General features: G+C 48.3%; 1 protein-coding gene across 1 annotated transcript in view; it reads left to right on the top strand.

Moving 5' to 3' along the window:
- The first annotated feature begins 64 nt into the window (after positions 1 to 64).
- LOC147737536 (uncharacterized) overlaps positions 65 to 20,562 on the top strand; it is a 107,357-nt gene continuing 86,859 nt past the window's right edge. Inside the window, exon 1 of the mRNA XM_086934893.1 lies at positions 65 to 226. The gene's annotated coding sequence lies outside the window, so the exon portion shown is untranslated. The remainder of the gene's footprint in view (positions 227 to 20,562) is intronic.

Below are 20,562 nucleotides of genomic sequence, written 5' to 3'. Positions count from 1 at the left end.
ATGCGCAGCTGTGACGCGCGGTCCTGCGCGTGCGCAGTCGTGAGACGTAGTGTTTTGTTCGCGCGCGCGCGATGGTGACTCGTGCAGCATCGTGAGCGCGCGCATCACTCCTGGGGGGAATAACACACCGGACCCCACTCCTCACAGGCGGCCGGACTCAGCCGGCCCCCGATGCCCCCCCTCACCCCATGCCCTGCAGCCCTCACTGACCCGTGCTCAAGCAGAGGTGAGGTGTGTGTGAGGTTTAAAAAATATTTTAATTAGATTTTATGTTTTTTAAAAAAAATATTTTGTTGTTATTTATGAAGAACAAAAGAGAGGCAATGGAACAGAAAATGGGGTACATTTTTGTTGTCTATTATTAATAAATATCAGTATTTACTACCACGTTCATTCATTTTGGTAAATTGTTCAGTGAAGAATTGCCAGTTTGACCCACATGAGCTGTCTCTGTTAGACCCTCTTCCATGCTTCCTGGGCATCACTCTCCTCTCTGGCCTCCTCCCATGCCTGCTGCATTGGCCGCTGGCCTCTTCCTGCACTCAGAGCAGAGGTGCCATGTTGCATCTTTGGTCCTGCAGTGCACCCTTGCTCCGTTGAGGTTGTCCACCTACTTGGCTCTTGCACCTGATCCCATTCCTTTTGCCCCTCTGGTAATCCTGTTGGTCTGGTACTATTCCCTTTGGTCAGCTCTCATTCGTGGAACACAGCCCAGTCTCCTTTAAGCACAGTTCTCCTACCTTGCCCTGGTTATTTAGTTTGGTCCTGTATTCGTGGCCTGGCTCAGCACCCAGAGAAACTTATTGGATAAAGTCCTTGAGGACGCTGACCCCCTATGGTCTTAATGACAAGATCGAAATGATGTGTTTCCTATAAGTATTGCTGAAAAATATATATGACTAGTATTTGTATCTGTTTTTAATGTTGCCATTGTATGAAGAGTGTCATTGATATTCATGCTCACAAAAATCTCACGAAGTGCATTTGGAGTTCTGTCTACTTTTGCAAAGTGGATAGCGTAATAATTATTATTTATTTATTCTCATTCTCATTATTTTCACGTTCTGTTTATAATGAGGACAAGTATTCGTTTTTTCGAGTAGTATACACAAAACGCCCGCCATTTTGGATGAGGTTAAGCAAGCTATGGCCCAGAGTTGCAGCGTGGGACCCATGATTAGAATAGGCACCGAGGTGAGAATTGTCAGGTCTGGGGAAATTTAGCCCGAGACCCGCCTGAGGCAGGAATTGAACCCTGGTCCGGGCCAGACCTCCGCATCAGGGTCTGGCGCTCTAACCATTGAGCCACACTTCTCCAGAGGGCAAGCAGAAAGGGCCAGTGTTTTGTGGGAATGGATGATGGCAGTGTTTTGGGGACAGGGGTATGGTGGTGGGTGGGGTTGGTGGCAGTGCTGTGGGGTAGGGTGGCATGGAAAAGGGCCATGCTATTCTAACTCCTTTTTGTTCTTGTGTGGAGTCTTGGAGGGTAGATTCTGCTGGTTTTAGAGCTCTTGGACTGTCTAGTAACTACTATGTACTCTTGCTGCGTCAAGGCTCAGGTCGGTCTGGGGTTCAGTACACTTCTGGGAAACTCAGAACCTTGTAGGATGGATCCATATTTTTTGATCTCCCACTTGCAAAGGGTGGAAGTAACATGTGTGCCCATCTCCCTTTCACAATTTGCATCATGCCTATCCTATCTATCCTAGACAATTGTTGCAAGTGTGAAAACTGTCACCCTTTTACAGGACTGGCCCAACGGAAACTCTTTGTTTTGTAGCACATTTCTGTTTTTTTTTGCATTTCTCAAATTATTTGATTTTGGGGATATTAAGTGTTTACAACAGGGATCTTCAACCTTTTCTGAAGTGAGAGCTACTTCTGATCAGTGAAAGTCTTGAGCTACTCAAGGCTAATCCTCTTGCACATTGTTACCAGTCAGTTTGTCAAGTAGGGCCTTTTAGATTGAAGTCTAATGATCTGTCTGCGCCTTTCACGTCATGATACTCCTATGATCTCAAGAAATGTAAAAGAAAATGTAGGCAATTTTTGGAGGAAGAGTTACAGCCTACGGTTCAACACAGTTAAATCACTTTCATCCTTTGGTTATAAAAATTTTGCAACTCCCAGACAAAAAGCTGTGATGAACTATCCGAATTCTTTTTTCCACAGTAAATAAAATATTCCTGGATGGATTTTAAGATACACCAGGTAATCTTCAGGGACAGATACAGTGGAGTAACGTACGGTGAATAAACTAACTTACCAGTTCCTGGTAATGAGTACATTCACCCCACTTTCTGAAGAGAAATGATCTAATCTTATCAGCACTATGAAATGTGGAGCACCTGCAGATTCTTGCCCTCCATCCGGTTTCAGCTACCATTTCTGCTCATCTCACTTTGTTATTACAGTGCTGCTCAAGTCCGTCTTTTTTCCGGATGCTTGGAAAAAGGCATCTATTTTGCCACTTCTAAAGACTCCTTCCCTCGAACCCTCGGATGTAAAGAACTACAGATCCAAATTGGTCTTTCCTCTACCTGATGAAATTTTAGAAAAGGCCATGAATCTGGAGATCACCGCCTTCTATGAAAATACGGACTGTCTGGATCCTGTTCAACATGGGTTTAGACCCTACTACTGTACAGAGTTAACCTTATCGGCAGCAACTGAAGAGATCAGAACCATTGTGGATAGAGGAGATTAATGCAGCCTTGATCCTATTGGATCTTTCGGCCATATTTGATATGGTTAACCATTTCCCTTTGGTAAGCCATTTAGAAAGTGTAAGCATCAACGGTACTGCCCTCAAATTGACCAGGTTCTTTTTGTCAAACAGAGAGCAATTGGTACCTTTGGAAGAATTTACCTCTGCCCCATTTTCACTTCCTTGTGGGGTTTCGGGGATCTTCAATGAGTCTGACTTTGCCTAATGTCTACACCACTTCATTAATTGGACATTATTTGGACTAGTTCGATCCTGTTGCTCCTCTACATTCTTTTATGCCAGTGATACCCAAATAATGGTATTGGTTACTGCAGAACTTGAAAAAGTGGCAAAAGATTTTAGAACGAGTATGACTAGCATCGCTAATTGGATGCAGAAGAATTTCTTAAAATTAGATGCAGAAAAAACAGAGTTAGTGCTATTTGTTAGGGATTCCTCCTTTTGGAACACCTTTTGGTGGCCACACAGTCTCGAGCCCCTTCCACTCCCAGTCCAGAAGGCTAGAAATGTGGGTAGTCGTCTTTGACTCAAAACTCACTTTTATTGACCACTTCAATCAGGTAACCTCTTCCTGTTTCCTTATGTTAAAACATTCAAAGAAAATCTTGGCCTTCTTTTCCATGGAACTTAGGAAAAGTGTTATCCTGGCTCTTGTCGAATCTAAAATGGATTATTTTATTGATCTTTATATGGGCTCCCAGTTGTCTTCTCAATAGGTTGCAAACAGTTCAAAATGGGGCCGCAAGAGTGCTGAAGAACCTCCCCGAATTCTGCTCAGCCTTTAAAGCCATGTAAGACCTCCAGCGACTGTTTATTAGGGAAAGAATTAAATTCAAAGCCTTATGCTGTGCCCATAAGGCACTGCATCAGGTTGGCCCTCGCTTCCTACAAGATGTTCAAATGATATTCCCCTTCTCGCATTTGCAAGAGTTTAAGCTATTGGCATTGTAAATGACAATGCCTTTTATTTATGTTTTAAAAACCAACACCTAAATAAAAGGCATTGCCATTTACAATGCCAATAGCTCAAACTCTCACAACTGCGAGACCTATTGCATTGAAAATGCTTGTTTCATTTCTCTGTGTTCATGCAACCTCATTTGAAAAAATTTAAAGTTTTCCATTGTGATTTCATTTCTGTTGCTTTTTATTTTTTGTAGTTGCGCTTACTTTAGAGCAGACTTGGTTGCTTTTTGAAATAAGTTTTACCAGCAATCACAAGGAGATGATAGACAGAGCGCTGAAACTTTTCAGACACTCACTCCCAGTCACAGATCTGGGTTGAATCCATTATCGTTCTTTAGCTCACTTCGCCACCCCAGTTCAAACCCAGCCATATGCAAATCAGTCTTGACCCTGTGCCTTATGGAAACAGTCCAGACCGTACTGCTAAGCCAGGTCTTCCTTGGACCACAAACAAGCATCCTGGGACTGGTTTCGGGGTATCGTCCCTCATCAGCCAGGCTAGCTTGAATCCCAGGATGCTTGTTTCCGGTCCAGTTCGGTCTTTACTGTTTCCATGAGGCACAGGGTCAAGACTGATTTGCATATGGCTGGGCCTGAACTGAGGTGGCGAAGTGAGCTAAAGAACGATGATGGATTAGATTCAGATCTGTGACTCGGGGTGAGTGTCTGAAAAGTTTCAGTGGTCCGTCCATCATCTCCTTGTGTTTGCTTTGTTTGCCCTAAGGTGGCAGGGTATGCCCAGACGTGGGTCCCTTGCTTACTTTGCAACTAGATTCAAGCTAGTCTGGCTGATGAGGGGTGTTACCCCGAAACAGGTCCCAAAATGCTTGTATCTGAAAGAGACTATTATTTATCGATTCCTTACCTTAGAATTACCCCCAGGCTTCAGACTGGATCCAGAGTAATGTTTTCTTAGCAGTACCCCTGCACTTCAGTAGGTGGGGTCGGTCGACTCCGTATCCGGCGTTGTAGTCGCTGGGATGATGTTACAGTGTCTGACGCCGCACTTGCGCACTGACATCAGTTCTTTCTTTTTCCGCGCCAGCCAGCACAGATCCGGAGAGAGCGTGTCTCTTAGTCAGTTTTTGACTAAACCCTTTTTTTTCCTTTTGTCAACCTCTTTTTTTGAGTCTTCGACTTCTGGTAGCATGAAGTATGTCCCATCGTCGGACCGGCTTCAAGCCCTGTGACTCCTATCACAAGTTGATGTTGGTCACCGCTCCGCATCTCGTGTGCCTTTGGTGCCTGGAGCGCGACCACGATGCAAAGCCGTGCTCCGACTGCCCAGCCATGAACCTGAAGTCTTTGCGGGAGCGGTCCCGAAAGCTTTTGGAGGCCCGGCAGTCCGATATGCGCAGCTCGAGGTCCCCGTCTAGAGGAAGGCCGCGGGACCAGTCACGGAGTCATCACCATTCCTCTTCGAAGTCTTCGCACTCCTCAAGTAAGTCAATGCACAAAAAGAAGACAAAGAAGCATGGTGGCTCTTCGCATTCTCTCTGTCCGTCGGCCAACGCAACGCCGAACCCGGATCGCCGTCGCTCTCTAGCTCCTTCCTCGGAGCACGCTGGGGCGGCTCCGCGCTTTCCTACCTTTCTCGGAGCCAGAGCGTTCCCTGCCCAGCTTTGTCAATTTAACAAAGCACTGCACAGCATCTTTGGGCAGCCCGACTCCGCAAGCGTGCCTTCGGGCCCCACAAACTCGGGGTGGGCTATAGGCCTTCTATGCCAGTGGCTATGGCCGTGGCGCTGCAGGGTCCCGAAAGATCCAGGCCTGGATCCGGATTGGTGCCGGTCACCTCACAGTACCTTCCCTGGTGCCGATTCCAGTGGCGAAGGAGGGTGATAAAGACTGGGAAGGGTCTTCTGACTCTCGTGCAGACCAACTTGAGGAGCCGGACTAGCGAGAGGAGTTGGGTGATGCCAGTAGTCTGGATACCTCCCCAGACCTTGGTATGCTTTCTCCCTCTGCCGTGGCTACGGAGGAGGGAGCCTCCTACGCTGTGGTGTTGCGTAGGGCGGCTGAGGCCTTGGGCCTCTGGCTTCCTACATTGGCTGTCAGGACTACCTTTCTGACTGAGGTGCTTCAGCCGGCAGCAGCCTCTTCGGAGCCCCGGCTGCCTTTAAATGAGGCCCTCACTGACATCCTTCTGAGTACTTTGTCCAAACCCAGCAGCTTCTGTGGACAGGATGATTACCTGCCGCCACCACTCGGCCCTGGGCGACCCATTATTCCTCTCCCAACACCCTACCCCTGAGAGCTTGGTGGTCAAAGCCTCATCCTCAAAAGGCGCATTCCCTACTGCTCTGCCAGATAGGGAATTCAAGAAGCTGGTCCATCTTGGGAAGAAGTTTTCTGCCGTCAGCTTAGGACTGCGGTCGGTGAACACCCCATGTCTCTTGGGACGTTACACATACACGTGTGGGATACGGTTGCTCAGGTGCTGCCGCAGTGCACGGAGGAGCCTCCGGCCGTGCTCACCCGCGCTGTTGCTGAGGGTCGAGAGGCAGCAAAGTCTACCATCTGGTGTAGGCTGGATAACGCCGGCTCGCTGGATAGAACAGTTTCCACATCGGTAGCCCTGAGGCGCTACTCCTGGCTACTCTACGGATGTCCAATCTAACCTTTTGGACATGCCCTTTAATGGCTGTCGCCTGTTTGGTGACAAGGCACTCGAGTGTTTCAAGAACTCTAGGTCTACAGCCAGATCCTTGGGCCTCGTGACAACTTCAAACCCCATGCAGTCTGCCTTTCGTGGCTACGAAGGGGTGCACCACAGCGCTCCACCCAGAGCCACAGGGTTGTGCAAGCTACCCAGCCTCTGCATGGTCGGGACGTCCGAACACGCGTCGTGGTTCTGGGGGCCAGCGGGCAGCCCTGTCCACCAAAGCCCCCCCATGCAGCAGCCTCAAAACCTTCCTAGTCAGACCTTCCAGGGCCACCAGTTGCCAGTGGGTGGCAGGATCTGCCATTACCTCCCCCACTGGCACAACGTCACGTCGGACAGGTCGGTTTTGCAGATAGTCCGAAAACTCTACTCCCTCCCCTTCAAGACTACCCCTCCTTCCATGCCACCAACACACCATCCCATGTCAGAGAATCATTTGGCCCTTCTCTGCCAGGAAGTTATGGATCTCTTTGCCAAGGGAGCTATCGAACGCACCCTGTGCCAGAAGTAGGTTGTGGTTGCTACTCCAACTACTTCTTGGTACCTAAGGACAAAGGCCTGCGTCCTACCTTAGACCTCAGGGACATCAACCGCTTTCTCCGGAAGGAGAAGTTCAAGATGTTAACCTTGGCTCAGGTCTTGTCTGCCCTTGACCCTGGAGATTTGATGGTAGTGTTGTACTTGGAGGACACTTACTTTCACATCCCCGTCTTGCCCGCCCACCGGCGCTACCTACGGTTCACAGTAGGCCACAAGCATTTTCAGTTTACCACGCTCTCCTTTGGCCTTACCAGCGCCCCTCTGGTGTTCACGAAAGTGATGGCGGTGTCGCAGCTCATTTGCGCAGAGCAGGGGTTCCAGTCTTCCCCTAACTCGACGACTGGCTGTTGAAGGCAGGCTCGCTCAGACTGTATTCTCCCACCTCCAGACTATGACGGACTTCCTGCATTTGCTGGGGTTCACAGTTTATTTGCTGGAGTCGCACCTGATTCCCCCCCATAAGCTCCTTTTCATCGGAGCGGTTCTGGACACAGCGCAGTTTCGGGTCCATCCTCCCGAGCAGTGAGTCCAGTATATTCGGGCTATGATACCAATGTGTCAACATCCATCCCGGTTTTCGGTGAGAATGACCCTCAGGCTGTTGGGCCTCATGGCCTCCTGCATCCTTCTGTTGGATAATGCCAGATGGCATATACGGGCTCTGCAGTGGGACCTGAAGTTCCAGTGGGCACAGCACAAGGAGAATCTTTCCGATGACGTTCAGATCTCGGAGGGGACTGCAAGTCAGTTGCAGTGGTGGCTCACGAACCATGATTGGTTCAATGGCAGATCCCTCTCCCTTCCCCAACCTGAGTTCACTGTAGTGACGTATGCGTCACTCCTGGGATGGGGCGGCCATGTGGGAGAGGCGGAGATCATAGGCCTCTGGTCTCTGGCGGAGTCCAGGCACCACATCAACCTGTCAAAGGAAGAGTTTATCAGGTGTTGACGTACAACACCACCACGATGTGGTACTGCAACAAACAGGGCAGCGTGGGGTCGTGGACCCTATGTCAATAGGCTCTTTGGACATGGCTGGAACATCAGGGCATATCTCTGGTGGTTCAACACCTAACAGGTTCACTGTACGCAGGACGGACAAACTCAGCCGCCGATGCATAATGGATTACAAATGGCATCTTCACTCGAAGGTGGTGCTAGGTCTTTTTCAGCAGTGGGGAGAGCCTTGGTTAGATCTATTCACCACCGAAGAGAACGCTCAATGTCAGCAGTTCTGCGTGTTGGAGTTTCCAAAGCGGCTCTCGCTTGGCGACCCTTTTCGTTGCGAGTGGAGTTGCGGCCTCCTGTACGCCTTTCCGCCTGTACCACTTCTGCCAAGATTGTTGAAGAAGATCAAACGCGACTGGTCCCAAGTCATTCTTGTGGCTCCTGACTGGGCACGAAGAGTCTGGTACCCCGACCTCTTGAGCATGGCCATCAATCCTATTGTTAACAGATTTCTGAAGTGCATTACTCATCTCTTTCCTCCTTCTCCTTTCGTAATGCCCCAGTGGGATTTTAATCTTGTCCTCACTTATCTTATGTGTGCTCCCTCTGAGCGCCTACATAATTGACCTATTTGCTTCCTTTGAAGACTGCTTTTTTGCTTGCCATCACCTCTGCTTGCATTTTAAAAAATCCACCAGGTCAGACAGAGCGATTGTCTGCAACGCAATAGCGCTTTTAACTTCACTTTTAAAAATGGTATCTAGCGCCGCTTACCTGCCTTGTCCATGTTCGCCCTGGTCCACCACGGCTTGTGCCATTTATGCGGAGGGGATCAACACAGCCATCTTTGCTCCCTTGCCTCCCTGGACGCTAGATCAGCGATCCATGCGCTGGTGTAGTCCCACCCACTTCCTCTAGCTAAAAGGAGGTGCGCCGAGCGGACACACAGCTGAACATTTTAAAAAATCCACCAGGTGAGACAGAGCGATTGTCTGCAACACAATAGCACTTTTAACTTCACTTTTAAAAATGGTATCTTGCGCAGCTTACCTGCCTTGTGCGTGTTCCCCTGGTCTGCCGCGGCTTGGGACGTTTGTGCAGATGGGATCAACACGGCCATCTTTGCTCCCTTGCCTCCCTGGACGCTAGATCAGCGGTCCATGCGCTGATGTAGTCCCGCCCACTTCCTCTAGCTAAAAGGAGGTGCGCCGAGCGGACGAGCGCAGAACATAAACAACTAATTGGTCTATACTGTAACGCACACTCTCTCGCTAAACACGCACTTGACATCTGGTCTTTTCTAGACACAGAAAAACCTGACCTCTTCTTTATCACCGAGACATGGCTTTTCGAACTCTCGCAACCCGACCTCTCAGTGGCTCTCCCACCTGACTACCAAATAATTAGACTGGACAGAAAAACTAGAAAGGCGGTGGCAAAGCTATTGCCTTCAGAACCACTACCAAAATGAATATGGTAGAGGCCGTGCAGGCCACTTGGGGTGAAATCTGCATTTTCTCAATGGAGAACGCAAAAAGGGGAACCTGGTAAGGTGCCCTTCTCTATAGGCTACCCGGAAATAAAACCCATCTCCCCAGTAACCTTACAGAGACGATAGCACCACATGTCCTAGCTGCCGATAATTTTCTGCTACTAGGCGACTTCAATTTTCATGCCGAGCTTAATACAGACCCTCATACCCATGACTTAATCAACAGTCTTGAAACCCTAGGTCTAAAACAGATGGTGACCAAGCCCCACGCACATCGCAGGCCACACCCTAGAGGTGTGGCGCCGCGGCCAGGGCGACTGACACTGGGATCTGGGGATCACGGTTCGATCCCCGGTGCCGGCGGCAGATTAGCCCAGCACCATGTGACTGGGCAATAGCTTGCTTAATCTTCCCGACGGCCCCCAGCGCCTTGAGACCCTTACGGGTGATTGTTCGCGCTTTACAAATGTGTATTATTATTATTATTATTATTTACCAACTCCCCGAATGTAAATATAGATCAACCTACCCCCATCCTATGGTCCGATCACCATGTACTAAAGTTTCATTTGAATGGGTTATTAACACAATCTCACCCCACAAAAGAATATAAACTAAGCAGATCCTGGAATAAAATGAACCTAGATTCCTTCGCTGCCAATCACATTCCGCCTGCTCTCCAAAAATAACGAATGTCGACCAGGCTGCCAAAAGCTTTGACTTAGCAATCAGTGCATCCCTAGACATTATTGCCCCCAAGAAAATAACTAAATGTCCGAAGAAACTATCTCCATGGTACACCCCTGACTAAAAAGTAAAAAACTCATCATAAGGAAGGCAGAACGCAAATGGAGACATACGAAAGACATCATGGATAGGCAGCACTATAACACTTTACACCGCCATTACATGGAAAGCATAGCGACAACCAAAAGAGCATATTTAGGCAACCGAATCAAGCAAACTGCGAACTCTCATAAGGAACTATATAAGATCGTGAAGGAATTCACCAATCCCCCTTCCAGTCTACCATCTCAAACCACCTCCCAGGAATGGGTTGACTCCCTCTCAGATTTCTTCATTACCAAAATAAATGATATCCATGAAGCTTTCCCTCTAACAAACAATACTCCACCGCAGCAAAAATCTTCAGTATCTCTCCCCAGCCCTGTCAACTACCTGAAAAATGTCAATGCAATAACGGAGGAAAACACCTCTGTAACACTTAGGAACAAATTCTCATCCCCAACTTAACCAAAATACTGAACTTATCACTAGCACAGTCAACAGTTCCTTCTCATTGGAAGAAAGCTGTGGTTAGGCCAATCATGAAAAAACCATCTGCTGACCCCAAACAACTATTGAACTACAGGCCTTTCTTACTGCTCCCCCTGTTTGGGAACGTAATAGAGCCAATGATCAATAAGCAATTATCAAATCATCTAGAAAACATCAAAATCCTTGATCCGTCACAGTCGGGCTTCCGATCCCATCACAGCACGGAAACGGCTCTGGTCGAGATTGCCGACAACATCAGGCTCTCTCTAGGTGCCAGGCAGTCCGCCATCCTAATCCTGCTAGATTTGTCGGCTGCCTTCGACACCATATCTCATACCATCCTTCTGGAGCGCCTAAAGGAGTGTGGTGTCGAAGGCCCCGCTCTACAGTGGATCAAAAGCTATCTCTCAGACCGGTCTTTTAAGGTAAAAATTGATGTATTCTCGTCTAAAAGCCAGACTATCGACAAGGGCGTTCCCCAGGGATCAGTCTTTTTAACCAATATATGTCACCCTTGGCTAAAATAAATAATCAGAGCACATGGTTTCGATACTGTGTCTTACGCCGATTGATCATATTTGGCCCGGATCATATCAATACGCAGCACAGATTCATACAGTGCATGATAACTATCAATGACTGGATGTCCAACAACCATCTTCTGCTCAATGCGAGCAAGACAGAGATTTTGCTCTTTGGTGACACCCAAAACATTTGGTCCCCTAACTGGTGGCCACCCTCATTAGGGTCGTGCCCCTCACCCAAGCTAGCTGTCCGCAACCTAGAAGTTATAATGGACAACAAACTCTCTATGGCCGACCACGTAAATACCGTTAAGCATACATGCTATGGCATAATGCGATCCCTCAGGAACATTTTTAAATGGATCCCACTTCACTCTCGCTTGCCCCTTGTTCATTATAAATCGCCTAGACTATGGAAATGCACTGTTTGCATCCATAAATGATAAGCTCCCATCTAAACTCCAAGACTCTTCACTGGCTCCCTATCAGAAAGAGGATTAATTTCAAGAGATGCTGTCTAGTACATAAAACAGTCAGCAACAATGGCCCAACCTATTTAGCAAAGAAACTAACTAAATATCAGCCAGTAAGAACGCTCCGATCGGTCAGCAAGCACCTTTTGACCATCCCAAAGGTCTGCATTGTGAAAAACAGTTGTAGGTCTTCCTCCAGAACCACACCTGAGCAATGGAATGCATTGCCCCTACAGCTCTGTCTTGAAACCAACCACAAGTCATTTAGGAAAGCCCTAAAACATGGCTTTTCTAAACACTCTGTCCTGATCTGGCTTTCAGCGAGCGCTATGAGACCTGCGGGTGACATAGTCGCTTAACAAAAACCAATACATACAGGGTGAGTGAGCTTCAGGCTTATCTTGCAGACCTCCCTTTCTTGCTGTCCATCCGGACAAAGTAGTCCTCCGTATAAGCCATCTTTTCTGCCCAAAGTGATTGCTTCTTTCCACATAGGTCTGACCATCACATTGCCTACCTTCTTCCCACCTCCGCACCCTTCCAAAGAGGAGGTGAGATTCCACTGTCTGCACCCAAAACGTGCGCTTTCTTTCTACCTTGACCGCACTAAAGACTTCCGGGGGGATGATCAACTCTTTACGGATTTTGTGGCCACCCAGAAAGGTCGGGCAGTGCACAAAGGTACCATCTCTCGATGGGTCGTCTTATGCATTAAGATCTGTTATTTTTGGCACCGACTCTACCAGGGCGACGGCAGCCACTACTGCTTTGGGACGTGGAGTTCCGCTGGTTGACATCTGTCACACAGCCACGTGGGCATCCCTGCACACGTTTACTACCCAATTACTGCCTGGATAGCCAAGTCCGTAGAGATGGATTTTTCGGCTGTTCTGTTCTCCAGGACTTCTTGGTGTGAACTTAGTGTGGTATTGCTGGGGTATCTGTTCTAGGGTAAGGAATCTATAACTAATAGTCTCTTTCAGATGAACAAGTTACTTACCTCCAGTAACGATGTATCTGTAAGAGGTATATATTTGTTATAGATTCCTTACCACCCCACCCACCCTCCCCATTCTGCACACTGACTTTTAGGGATAGGGACTCCCTTGCAGGGCCCTAGTTTTGTGCACCAATGGTCAGAGTCTTGCATGGGTCTGCGCTTCTGGCATTGAATGTCGTGTCAGAACTGAGGTTAGTGCTCAGGAGAGGAGTCTAAGTAGACACTGCACCATCATTCCGGTGACCACGACGCCAATGACGGACGCGGAGTCGACCGATGCCACCTACCGACACGCAGGGTTACTGCTAAGAAAAAATTCCTTGGATCCTGTCTTGACGCCAGGGGGTAATCTAAGGTAAGGAATCTATAACTAACATATTTTTCTTACAGATACATCGTTACCGAAGGTAAGTAACTTGTACGTTTTGTGCCTGCCAGGTATGGTGCATCAATTGAGGGGAGATAATGAACAACATTAAGATATAAAGAAAACTGGGTGGGTGCCAGTGCACAGCCTTGGCGAACACCTTAATTTATAGGAAATCGTTCAGTCACCTGGCCCTGGGTTCTCCAGCGAACCTGGGCATAATCATGGATATCTTCTTCCTAAAGCCTGTCTGAAAGGAAGATACGTTGGCCTTAGCAGCAGTCCATTCCTCAGTCTTGCTCAAGACCAGTTGGGCAGAAATGTTCTTCGCACAGTTGATCAGGCTGATCAGCCTGTAATTGGCTGGATGGAATCTATCCCCCTTCTTATATATCGGGACAACGTCCGCTCCCTTCCAAGAGTTAGGTACTGGGGCACCACCGATAATGGCATTAGTTAAGGAAAGGTTATACTAAGACAATTTATCTCTTTCTAGCAGAAGGATATATGATGCAATGCTGTCTAATCCTAGAGCTCTACCTCTGGTTATTGCATCCAGAGCTGAGGATGTCGGCTAGGTCAAGGAAAGGGCTAGGTACAGCTATAGAGTTGTCTGTTTACACAGTCCCCAGCACAGTGTCCAGCTCATTAAATGGAGATACTGAATAAAGATTGTGGAAATGATTAACCCAGGCCAGGGGATAAATGTTATTTTGCAGAGGTGATGCAGAGACATCTCTCCCCTCCACTTTGCAAGTGCCCAAAACCTGGTGGAGTTCTTAAGAGACCAAGCCAATTTGAGTTTTTGCCCTCTTTCTTCTGCCCATTCTTTCTTAGCCCGAGCCTGGGCCCTTTTGTACCTCTCTCCACCCCGACTGATTTCTGAGATGTCTTTTGTGCAAAGTGCCTTACCCAGATATCTACGTGAAAGTCTGAATTCCTTATTAAACCAATTGTTTACTTTATGAAAATTCCATTTGTGCCAGTTAATAGGGACTATAAGGAAGGGCAATATTTTCTTGAAGTTGTTGTGGAAGCACTCATTGGCATGCCACACTCTTAGTTCTTGCAAATCGATGTCCTGAAGGTAGTGATAGATTGATCTTTACCTCGCCAGATGACCAAAATATCATTGATACACGCATAGAACTGAAATCCCAATTGGCACAGACAAACCAAGGGAACAAAAGCAGTGATTGGGATAGGACCGGGCCTGAACACCATTTTCCCATGTCCATGTAGGATAGTCCCAAATCTCCATTGGTTGCAATAGGAACAGGGGAGTTGTCCCTTCTCTGACGAAGGGGGCCCCATTAGACTTGACCTTTTCCACGTGAGCGATTTTACAGGGTGCGTGGTGAAGTGCCACAGGTCACCTAACATACAAGAGAATACGTATTGCTAACCATATAGAACTATGGCTCCTGATAACCAGATGCCTTAGAATATGTGCGAGGGACACTGCCTGTTCTTTTCTATATTTTCATATATATATCTTTTTTTTATTGTCCTCTCATGAGCTCAAAAGAAGATTACCACCACCAGATTGTAATTGTATTTGTAATTGTAATTTGGATTTATATAGCGCCTATCACCCAGGGGTCTCTAAGCGCTTGCTTTGGGAACCCGTCCTGGCTTTTCCCTGTGAGATAGCCCCTACTGGGCATCCCCAAGGTGAAAGCCAGGCACCCCGCCGCGGGGGGGCATAGTGGAGATTAAGCAAGCTATTGCCCAGAGTTGCAGAGTGTGAACCCAGTGATTCGAGTAGGCGCCGAAGTGAGAATTATCGAGTCCATGGACATTTGGGCTCAAGACCCTGCCGCGTCGGGAATTGAACCCTGGTCCCGGGTCTGACCTCTGCTTCAGGGTCTGCCTCCTCTAACCAGTGAGCCACACTTCTCCACCTGTAACGGGGTGTCCGGTGGACATGGCCCAAACATCCTACACTTATCCATACAAGATTGGGCACTCTGATTCGAGTGCACCGACATCTCTATACCCTTAAACATATGGGGCTGACCTCTTGCAACAGGATACATGCGTAGTACAAGGGACATGGTTTACACACCCATTACTCATTTCTGCTATGAGCAATCTGGTTTTCGGGTGTGCTGATTTTCCTAATGGGTCTTCTGCCCTTGGGTATACAGCGCTGACCCTTTAAAAACACATGCCAGTACATTGTGGTATTTGCCTTTAACTTCGATGGAGGCCCGTCTTTAGTGATTCTATTTCACGTGAAGAAGCGGCTGTGTGTGACAGAGGCACGAAAGCCTTCAGCATTTAGTGCACGTTGATTCAGATTCATGCTGCCGGCATGGGACTACATTTCCCAAGTACACGTAGCCACGCGACTGCATCAGAGTGATGCGATTATTCAACCTGAGTGAGTAGCCACACACCAAATTCGGCTTTAGCTAGCCCCGGGTCCTCTATTCAAGCAATTACTCTGGACACCGTCCTCCATCTGCTGTGGTGTAACGGATTGCTGGCTCCCCGTATATAGGTATGGGTCTCTGACCCTACGTTTGTTATATCTTGAATTGTTTGTGCCTTGAGACGTCTTTTCTTTTTTTTCTTGCAATGAAAACGTAAAGAACATAAAGAATGTTGCATTCGTGTTAAAGATATGAACGTTTCAAAGAACACTCTCATGTCCTAGGAAAGTTCTCAGTGCACATGTGGCAGGTGTTGTGTCTTGAAAACAAAGCACGCTGCACCCATTCTGAGGTCAACTATTTTAAGTGCATTTCCTCCATTGCATCGCAGCCTTGTTATTGCAGTGCACATCAAACACGTCTGCTGTTTTCAACTTGAAGGATGCTGCATGTATGTTTAAACTAGGCAGTGTCATCATGTGCCTTACCGCTGCATATTTTGATGGGGAAGTTGGTTCTGAAATCTAAGCAAACTGTACTTGTGTATCTGAAAGAAACAGGTTAGTATTAGATTCCTTACCTTAGAATATCCCCAGGCGTCAGACTGGATCCAGAAACTTTTGCGTAGCAGTACCCTTGCTTCGTCGTCTGCGGCTCCTCGTCTGTCGTTGGTGCCGGGATGACGTTGCCGGAGTACTTAGACGCCTCCCTCTCGCGCTGACGTCAGTTCTTCTTTCTTCCGCGCCAGTACCCTTTAGTAAATTTTTGACTAAACTTTTTGATCTGTTTTTTCGAGTCGATCGACTCCGACGGTGCCGGTAGGGATGCCCGTGTTCAAACCCTGCGTCGATTGCAGCCGACTGATGTCGGTTACCGACCCCCATCGCCGGTGTCTTCATTGTCTGGGCCCCGACCATGACAACTGAGCCTGCTCCGACTGCCGGGCCCTGACGTCCAAGGCTAGACGGGAGCGGTCCCGCAAGCGTCTTGAGCTCCGGCAGTCGTCCCGTGCCGTTCGAGGTCCCGACGGAGGTCGAGGGACCGGTCGCGGGGTCGGAGCCATCATAGCTTCGGGAGTCGGCATCGGTCTTCGGGCTCAAGATCCCCAGGTAAGAGGCTTGAAAAGTCGGGAAGGCGTCATCACTCTTCCAACCTCCCCCGACGCTCGCGCGACGCGGCCAGGGGTTCGGGTGACACTGCCCACGCGGCTCTGACGGAGTCGCGGTCTGCTCCATACCCGCCGGTCCCTGGGCATGACGCGACGCCGGAGGAGATCGAGCACTTCCTCATGGCCATGAGGTCGCTCCCTCCTCCAACGGGTTCCGAGGCGCCTTCGGGCCCAGCGGCCCCGGCTAGGGGGCCTAGCGGGTCGGGTGCTTTGGCCCCGACACCGTCGGGTGCTTCGGCCCCGGCGCTGCCGGGGACTTCGCTCCCGCCGCCGCAGGCCCCCACTGGATCCGGTTCCGGGTATAGCAATAACACATACAGCTCTTTGTGACTCAAAACAGCCATATTTAGAATGCTGCAGCAGTAAATAAACAGATGCCAGTCCCATTCTGATAAGGTAAGTAATTTCAGGGGGAAGGGCGGGTGGAGCACCTACTGGTGGGAACCACTGTGTCCTACTGTTTAAGTAATGGTTATGGGCGACATGCACTCTGTAATGTTAGGGGGGTGGGCAGTTCCAAGTCCGCTATGCAAGGAGGCAGAGAGAGTATCTGTGTTTTACTGTGTTGTTTTGTTTTCTCTGATGATTTGCCTAGGGAGAACATTGAGGTTTTAAGGCACTGACATCACACTTTGACACAAACGCACACTTGGTTCCCCTGCCCAATTTCTCGGCCCAGCCCACTGACCTGCAGGGCAGCAGCCATCGCTGCCTTGTCCACACACCCAGATGGAGGGAAGGGTAGATAAACCAGATATCAAGCTGTTATCCTGTAAATGGCCTGGGCGTCAAAATTAAAAGGAGTGTTATAGTGCAACACCACAAGTGGCAGTCCCTGATGTGGACCTTCTCCTGGTCTCACCTGAAGTGCAGCACTTACAAAGCTCTTGATAGAGGGGGTTATAAATTAGTGGCCACTGCTGCTTACACCACAGGCTCCAGAAGGGTTGGGATTCTGATAACAAAGTTGCTCCCATTTATCGTGCAATGGGTGTGGTCGGATACCCATGGGCGGTATGTGGCACTCACTAGAGCGGAGAGGGGCAGACGATTAATATATGCTGGGACTATGTCCCACCACGCCTCCATGGCACTTCGCTCCTTGATTTGGGTGCCTTCTGTTCTGACTACTGGACGGCATATTGGTTATGGGGGAAGGGGTGACTTCAATCTGACAGTGTGTGAGGAACGCGATCAATGGCTACCCAGACAGGCAAGTTCCCCCCACCACCTGCTCTTTGACTTCCTTACAGCCCTAGGGTTGACTGACATTTGATGCACACACACAATCCCAGGGAACAGCAGTTCACATTCCACTTGGGGGCACACAGCAGTCTCTCCCGTATAGACTATCTTTTGACCTTGACACAACATCTCCATTGTTTCTCAAAGGTCCGTCACCTGGCAAGAGAAATTACAGGTCATTGCCCCATATGGGTGATATTCGGCCTGGGTGGAAACACTGCAAGGCAAGCCATATCAATTAACCCCAAGTATCTTAAACTACCCCAGATCAGAAAGGTTGATAGATGCCACTAAGCATTACTTTGCTGAAAATGGGACATCAGTAGACTCCTCTCAGACCATCTAGGAGGCGTATAGGGCGGTGATAAGGGAACAGGCCTTCTCCCTCATAGCAGAACACAAATGGAAAAGAGGCCCAGCTTGAATTGCTGGACCATGAAATTCACACGCCAAAGAGGGACTTGGTTGTACAGGACAGTAGTGACACCAAACACACACTCCTTATGAATCCAAGGGAATACAGAGATGTGGCTACTGATGCCCCCGAATGAGTCATAAGACCTCACAGAGTTTACATGAGTCAGTAACAAAGTGGGCAAACTGTTGGCCTGGTTAGATAGGAGGGAATAGACGGGCCGCTGGGTACTGGAGGTGAGGACACCGGAGGATAACTTAGTAAAAGTAGAAAAAGTGTGGTAGACGCAGTTGGCGCCTATAACACACAGTTATACTCCCCTGCTGTGATAACCACAGTGAAGGAATCCTGAGATCTACTAGCCAACATCCATCTGCCAAGTTTCCCCACCTCAGATCGCGATCCCCGTGAAGGAGGAAATAATGGAGGATGAAACTGCAAAAGCCATATGGGATTCGTCATGGGGTGAAGATGTAGGCCTTGACGGGATACCAATCGAGCTGCATAAATGAATCTATGATGTTACAACGCAAACAATTACAAAGCATGTCTTTACAATGCAGGTTTTACATCACAGCTATCTTTACAACACATGCCATTACAATGCAGTTATAGAAACTGCCTTCACAACGCATTCTATTACAACGCATACCATTACAACGCATAATACTTTTAGGGTAACAGTGGGAAAAGTGTTGGATAGTGTAGGGGTAAAATTACTATTCCAATTCCAGTGAGTGCAACAGTAGGGTAGGTGTTGAATAGTGTAGGGGTAAAAATTACTATTCCCACTCCAGTGAGTGCAACAGTAGGGTAAGTGTTGGAGGGTGCAGGGGAAAAAATTACTATTCCCACTCCAGTGAGTGCAACAGTAGGGTAAGTGTTGGATAGTGTAAGGGAAAAAATTACTATTTCCATGTGCCCACAAACCCATACCCACCCTAAAACAAAAACAAACTCCATTACTTACCTTACAATGCAATGTATTGGCATGCGTTGTAATGGCATACGATGTAATGGCATACGATGTAATGGCATGCGTTGTAATGCCATGCGTTGTAGTGACATGCGTTGTAGTGACATGCGATGTAAATGCAGTTGCGTTGTAACGCCCACGTTTTAAAGGTTGTAATGACTGCGTTGTAATGGGTGCTTCCCGTATAAACTGTTGGTTCAGGACATAGTCCCTCGTGTGCTCCAAATGTTCAAGGAGAGCCGCCAATGAGGCTCAGTGCCCAGAGGCCAGATGCTGGACACAATAGTGGGCATCTCAAAGACGGGAACACTTCCCACCACTTAGCCTCATATAGGCCAATCTTGCTCCTTAGCAGCAAAGCTAAGATCGTGGTTAAGGTCTTGGCTTCCAGACTCATCAAAATTATTAAGGACCTGGTCTACCCAGACCCGTCGGGCCTTATGCCGTATCATAGCACCTGCCCGGCTTTATGTGATAGATCCTGAGAACCCTTTGGACAGAATAATGCAGAACCTTACCACTGCTGGCTGCTATTCAGGATATACAATAAACTGGCGAAAATCTCAAATATATAATCTGCAGACTTGACTGCCAAAATTGCCCCGCGAAATAGACCCCACAGACTTCTATTCTCAGGCTTTATGTGACCACTGACCCGGACTCATTTTTTCCACAACAACCTGTCACCACCGATAGAGAGACAGACGAGGGATGTCCCACACTGGAGGTTTCTCCCACTATCGCTCCCGAGCAGAGCAGCACTTTTTAAGATGTCCCGAACTTGTTATCTTTGTCTGGAAAAACTAGCCATACGCTCTCCCTAATTTGTATTTTCAGAAAATCAAGAGCGAGGTTGGGCCATTGCTCTTAGACAGAGGCCCTGTGCAGATAGAGCAACACAAATCGACAAAGGGATGGTATGACGGGGGACTGGCACTACCAAACATCCAGAAATATTATTGGGCGGTGCAGCTGACCGCGATTAATGAATGGTTTTTTCACTCCACATAGGAACTGGTCTTCCGGATGGATACAAAACGAACAATTGATGGACAGAATGTGGAACAATGTCAAACATTCCCTCCAGTACAGAGATCTAGGCCCAAATTCATAGTTTTTTCGCTCCCCACGCCATTCAGTTTAAACCCAGCCATATGCAAATCAATCTTGATCCTGCGCCCAATGGGAACAGGCCAGGTCCTCCCTGGAAACAGGCATACTGGGACCGGATTTGTGTATCATCCCCATCAGCCAGGCTAGCTTGATTCCAGTGGCATGGAGACTGCGGGACCCATGTCTGGGCATACCCGTCCCACTCAGGGTGACAAATGCAAAAAGAACAATTGATGGACAGAATGCAGAACAATGGCATACATTCGCCCCAGTACAGAGATCTGAG

This window comes from Lissotriton vulgaris, chromosome 1_1 (genome assembly GCF_964263255.1).
Source record: "Lissotriton vulgaris chromosome 1_1, aLisVul1.2, whole genome shotgun sequence".
In the NCBI taxonomy this organism is placed as follows: Eukaryota; Metazoa; Chordata; class Amphibia; order Caudata; family Salamandridae; genus Lissotriton; species Lissotriton vulgaris.
The sequence above is the reverse complement of the archived record's forward strand: the minus strand, read 5'-3'. Positions and strand labels throughout refer to the sequence as shown.